The sequence below is a fragment of the Saccopteryx leptura genome, chromosome 3, assembly GCF_036850995.1.
Source record: "Saccopteryx leptura isolate mSacLep1 chromosome 3, mSacLep1_pri_phased_curated, whole genome shotgun sequence".
Classification (NCBI taxonomy): Eukaryota; Metazoa; Chordata; class Mammalia; order Chiroptera; family Emballonuridae; genus Saccopteryx; species Saccopteryx leptura.
This window is the reverse complement of record NC_089505.1, coordinates 122,291,727-122,297,830: the sequence shown is the minus strand read 5'-3', so window position 1 is coordinate 122,297,830 and position 6,104 is coordinate 122,291,727. Positions and strand designations below refer to the sequence as shown.

The following is a 6,104-nucleotide window of genomic DNA, read 5'->3' as shown; positions in this document are numbered from 1 at the left end:
AGTGTCCCAGAGACAGAGTGAAGGAGCTCACCCTCTCCTCAAGACTCCTCTGCCCTCCCCAGGCCTCCCGCCTGGCATTCAGGGCCTCCGAGGTTTGGGTGGCTACTTGTCTCCGGACCCATTTCCTGCCTCCAGCGCCCCAGGTGACTCATTCTCCCTGAACAAAGCAGGCCCTATCTTCATCCCCCAGAGAACCCTTCAAGGCCCAGATCGTAGGCTGCCTCCTCTCTGAAGCCGCCCCCAGGCCCCTGAGGGAGAATGAATCACTTGCCTTACTGTGCTCCCACAGCTCTGAGCTCCTTCTGCTGTGTCCTGTGGATAGATTCGTGCATCTGCCTCCTCAGCAGACTGTGAACTCCTGCAGGGCGGCAGCGGGGGCTCCATCTTCGGACAGAACGCCTGGCACAAAATCTGTGCTCAGTAGACAGTGTGTAATCGATTAACCAATCAAACAGAATGTACTAGAATTGAAGCATCTCAAAGCCAGTAGAGCCATAAAGATCACCCTAGTCCACATGCCTCATTAGAAGAAGAGGCCTCCAAGTGGGGGAGAGTTGGGGTAGGGGCAGAAAGGACATGCCCAAGGTCTCACAATGAGATAGCAGCAGAGGACATACTAGAATGCAGTCCTCTGTGGCAGGATGCAGTCAAGGGGTCTTAGTTTCAATTCACAGTTGGGTAGATAAGGACCGATCAGTGGCTCTCCACTGCCCTTCAGATAAAGTTGAAATCTGTTACCCTGGCTCCCTATGTCCCTCTGTGATGTGGTCCCAGATGACCTGCCCACCCCACCTCTGGATAGTCCACACACTCAGGCTACACAGCACTACTCTAGCACCTGGGGCGGGTCCTTCTCTTAGCTTCCAGGTCTCACTTGCTGTTCTTCCTGCCTGGAACACCCACCCCTTTGCACAGGTCACTTGCCGCTCTTTTGTCTGACCAAATCCTATAATCCTGCAGATGTAAGCTTCGATGTTACTCAAGGCTGCAACTGCCTGTTTACAGATCTTTAAGTCAGAGACTGTTCATTTTGCACCCAGAGTGCCCAGCCCAAGAAAAATTAATATGAATGAATGAATAAAAGAAAAAAATATAAATGAGTAAAGTGTAAAAACTGGAACCCCAGACCACAGGCCCACAGGTAGAGATGCTATTGATCCCAAATTAACTTTAGGACCTATGCAAGGGGACAAGCACTGAGCTGAGAAAAAACAATAACTAGTTGAATGGCCTGAGCCTCCCTCCTTCCCTTCCTACCTTCCTTCCTTCCTTCCTTCCTTCCTTCCTTCCTTCCTTCCTTCCTTCCTTCCTTCCTTCCTTCCTTCCTCTTTCTTTCTTTCTTTTTTTCTCTTTCTTTCTCTTTCTTTCTTTCTTTCTTTCCCTTTCTTTCTTTCATTCTTTTTTTTTTTTTTTTTACTTTTTTTGCCAGTGACCTTTGTTATTTCTGGCAAACTTTTGAATCACTGAGGAAGCATCTAGGAGGAAGAAAAACGTTGGAAAAAATCAGTCAGCCCCACAGCCGAGTGCCTTCGGCCCCAGCTTCCTGTCCCTCAGCCAGCCTGGTGGAGCCTGCTCTGTAAGGCAGAAGGAAGCATGTGGGCAAAGGCTTGGTGGCCAGACAAAGTGTGGCTGTTCAGGTAACAGTGAAGAGTCTTGCATGAGCCCAGAAATGAGCAGGAGTTTGTGGGAAAAGACCCTGGACTCCACCACAAGTTCAGCCCCTTTGCCCCATGCCATGGCACTCCTCCCTCCCAGCCCCCGCCTCAGAGAGTGTACAGTCTGCTAGGTGAGAGGAGAAAGGAAGAGACACTCAGAATCCAGGGTGGACAGCGGTCATACCAGGGGACACACAGGGGCCTCTAATCCAGCCTGTCTGAAAAGGACTTGGTTACTAGGCAGACATTTGAATAACAAATGGGACTTTTTTCCTTCTTCCTTTCTTGCTTGTCTTCTTTCAGTACTTCTTCTTTTATCCTTCCTTTCCTCCCTTCTTCCTCCCTCCCTTCTTCCTTCCTCCCTTCTTCCTTCCTCCCTTCCTTCCTCCCTTCCTCCCTTCCTTCCTTCTTTCCTTCCTTCCTTTCTTATCCTGTCTGCTTTTCTTTCTTTTTCCCCCTTTGTCTGCTCATTCTTTCTCTTAATTATTAAATAAAGGATCACTGGAGAACTGCTAAATGTCTACCACTGTGCTAGGCAGAGCTGTATGAGGTGAATCAGCAAGCGGTGGCTCCTGCCTGCGTGTACAGACGCCTGGGAAACAGACATAAAACATGAAACATGACTACATCATATACACAGGCAAACACAAAACCCCCACAAACAAGTCAAGATCTCCAAAATAAGAAATACCTCGTGTCTTGAGAAAAAACATAACGGACCTGTGATCTGCAGGGCGAGCGAGAGCTGGTCAGACAGAGAGTGTGAAGTGTAGCATCCAGGAAGAAGGCACCCTGCACGTCAAGGCTCAGGAGCGGGAAGGGGTGTCACAGGGACAAGAGAACAGCAAACATGTGGACAAAAGGCCAGGCAGCGGGCATGTAGTGAGGACAGGGGCGATAAGCACAAGGGAATCAGGGCAGACCATTGGTCAGGGTTCAGTCAGAGAGACAGAATGGTGAGGAGTGAGAATATGGGGTTCATTACAGGGAGCTGAACTGCAGTTGTGGGCATTGGTTTAACAGTTTATCTGAGCCGATTGTACTTAAAAGACTGATGCTGGGGCCTGAAGTCACCAGGGCTGAGAGTTGAAGAGGAAAGATGTGAATATGGAATCCTGAAGGTCTAACTCTTCCGGAGCTCCTCCTTGTGAGTTGCACTGCTGGCTGCAGGAGAAATGGGCCATTCACCATGGAGCTCAACATGGCCTGCCCTGGCCCGGCAGAAGAAGAAACCAAAGGACCGCATAGCAGATGGAGGTACTGCAGACTGGCCCTGCCCCATGCCGACACGGTGACTGCCCCAGTGCCTGGGGTCCCACACTGCCCTTCTGGGTGTTTCACTTCCTCCTCCCAAACCTGCAAGCCCTGTCTGGGCCCCTTGCGCACCTAGAATATTCAGCAAAGAGAATTCTGGCAACTGGTTTCAGCATAACTAACTTGGCATACTACAAATCCACAGTCGGTAAGCAGGGGCCAGATCATTCCAGTCCTTGTTAAGTTTGGATGATATTTTAAGAGCAGTGGGAAGCGCTGCTGGATTTTCAGCAGGAAGGTGTGGGGGGGAAATGACATGATCCATTTTATATTTTAAAAGGTGCCCCTTGCTGCTGTAAGGAGAATGGCTTAGAGAGAAGGAAGATGGAAACAAGGATTCCAGATAGGAGGTTCCTGAAAGGATCCCAGCAAACAAGCACGGGGTCTAGATTAGGGGGAGGCATGCACGGCAGAATTGGGAAGAGCAGGTAAATCAGAACAACATGGTAACGGGTTGAATGTGAGGGAAAGAGAGAAGGACGAGAATTACCAAGGATGAGCACCACATGGCTGGGGAAAGCGTTTACTAAGCTGGGAGGAATGAGAAGAGGCGGTGATTGGGAGATGGGAGGTCCTCAGCCAACAGTTCCATTTTGGACAGCTTGAGTTTGTAGCATCAGCCAGGCATCCAGGTTGGGGTTAGCAGGTAAGATTTGAGGTCTGAAGATCAGGAGAGCATTCCAACTGTGAGGTATTTTTGAGCCTAAGTAGCATACGGGTGGTATCCGTGGGTGTGGCTGAAGTTCACTGAGGGTCCTGAGAGAGAAGAGAGAGAAACCCTGGAGCTACCAAGGAATTTTAAAGCATGATCCAATTTTCATTTTAGAGAGACCTCTCTGACTGTAGGGTGGGCAGCTCTTTGTAGGGTGAAGCCAGAGGCAGAGAGATCAGGTCCTGGTGACCGTCTATATTCTTTAGGTAACTAAAACATCAAGTATTGCAGCTATAGGCTAGGACTACATTGACTAAGCAAGACAAAATTATTTAGCTCCTGACAACCCAAAGTTCTGATCGCTTATTATGACATGGTAGGTGTTGGGTGGATAAGCTACATGAGTGAAGCCCACCCAGTTTTATACTATTTCCTTTATTATTACTATTTTAATGGATGTAATAAATGGGGTTGCTTAAAAGTTGCAGTGAATTTGGGGAAAAAAATCATTCAGAATTCACGGTTCATAGAAAACCAAGGTCCTGTGGATTCCACCTCCTCAAAATCTTCCATATCCACCCATTTACCTCCATTCCTGTTTCTACTACGTACTCTCCCTCACCTGGTTCTCTGAGCCAGCCTCCCGGCTTGTCTCCAGGCTGCCCCCTTCAGTCCACCTTTCACATGGCGTCGCTGGCAGCCTCGATAAGCACAAATCCGACCACGTCACTCCAGCTACAACCCCTCACTGGCTTCCATTGCTTTCATAACAGTATTCGGTTTTTCCACATGGTTCCATGTCCTGCCTGATCCTGGCCTGATGCTGTCTCTGGCATTTGTTCCATTGCCTGCCCCACACTCCCCTCCCCAACTCCTCCTGCCCCTCGCTCTTCATCAGCCATTCATACACACCCAGGAAACAGCCGTTGCGGGTTTCAGAATGAGTCTTGCCCTTTTCCCAGTTCTGCAGGCATTGCACCTTGTCCCTAGAACATGCAAGTTTTCTCTCTACATTCCCTTGGTCTAACAAATTCCTACTGAGACTTCAGAATCCTTGTCTGGTGCCTCATATCTGAGTACCAGTCCCCTCACCCCCACCATGTTCCCGTAGCCCTTGTGAATTCCTGTCAGAGAATGTACCACCCTATCCCATAATGCCGTCTCTTTCTCCTTCAATAACACAGTCCTTTCTCCCTTCCTTCCTTTTTTTTTCCTTCCTTCCTTCCTTCCTTCCTTCCTTCCTTCCTTCCTTCCTTCCTTCCTTCTTCCTTCCTTCCTCCCTTCCTTCCTTCCTTCCTTCCTTCCTTCCTTCCTTCCTTCCTTCCTTCCTTCCTTCCTTCCTTCCTTTTTTCCTTTTCCCAGTTTCCAAAGGTTTTATTGGTAAATATGCTTTAGGAAAGAAAGCATGATTCTATTGCTTCTAAGTCCGTGCAATGAAGCCCTGTGTCCAGGGACACATCAAATGCTGCTGAAGAGGATTGCTGCTTTGTTCCCCTGTCATTCATAGATCCAGTTAAAGGCACAAGACTTGTAGTCAACAATTCTTTGGGCTTAAATCATAGGCTGTTTCTTTCTTAGGACATTTTACTGAATCACTGCCATGAATGATGTTCCTGACAACCTGAATGCAGAAGCCCCCTCCAATGGTGCCCAGCTGAGATGGGATTGGTCTCCCCAAGCGTCATTGGTTCCATCTTCACCACATGGAGCAGCTCCCAGACATGGAGCCTTGGGTTCACGTATTTCTCCAGATGGGGAAAGAATAACCAGTCTTTCACATCAACATAGTGCTGCCTCAGGTGTCCCTCAACGGCCCAAAGGAACTTCAAGACTACAAGGCATAATCCCGTCTGCTCGAAGCTGTTGATGACCATCCGCCAGGCCACCCTGCATGCTCTCTGGCTCGATGGCCATGAAGGTACGCTGAAAGTTGGCCATGGTCCCGGAAGCTGGCGGGAAAGGAGCAGTGGGTGTGCTACGGGGCTGCAGCTGCCCATTTCTTTCTTATTCTGCTATATCTCAGTGCCCAGCACAAAACCTGGCATGCGGCAGTTGATAGAAAAAAAAAATGTTTACTGATAATTAAAAGGATCTTTGGAGACTTTAGATGGGAAAGATTTTGGAATATTTGGACCAATCTCAGTGAGAACCAGAGAGCCATGCTTTCCCATATCCTCCCGTGGAGCCTGCATTGCGAGAGGAGGACAGACAGGAGTGGGCTCCATACCCCCGTCCCGTCACAAGAGCAGAGCTTTCCTTTCCCACCCTGAGCAGCACAGGGATGAAGAGATGCCCCCTACCCCCACTCCCACCCTGAGCAGCACAGGGATGAAGAGATGCCCCCTACCCCCACTCCCACCCTGAGCAGCACAGGGATGAAGAGATGCCTCCTACCCCCACTCCCACCCCGCTCCGGGCCGCTGACATCCTCTGTCTCCACAGGCTGCCTGGCTGGGCCCGCTCCATACAGGATGCCCAGCGTC

General features: G+C 49.6%; 1 pseudogene; it reads right to left on the bottom strand.

Moving 5' to 3' along the window:
• Positions 1 to 5,118: 5,118 nt before the first annotated feature.
• On the bottom strand, positions 5,119 to 5,892 carry LOC136397660 (nucleoside diphosphate kinase B pseudogene; annotated as a pseudogene).
• Between the last annotated feature and the right edge of the window lie 212 nt (positions 5,893 to 6,104).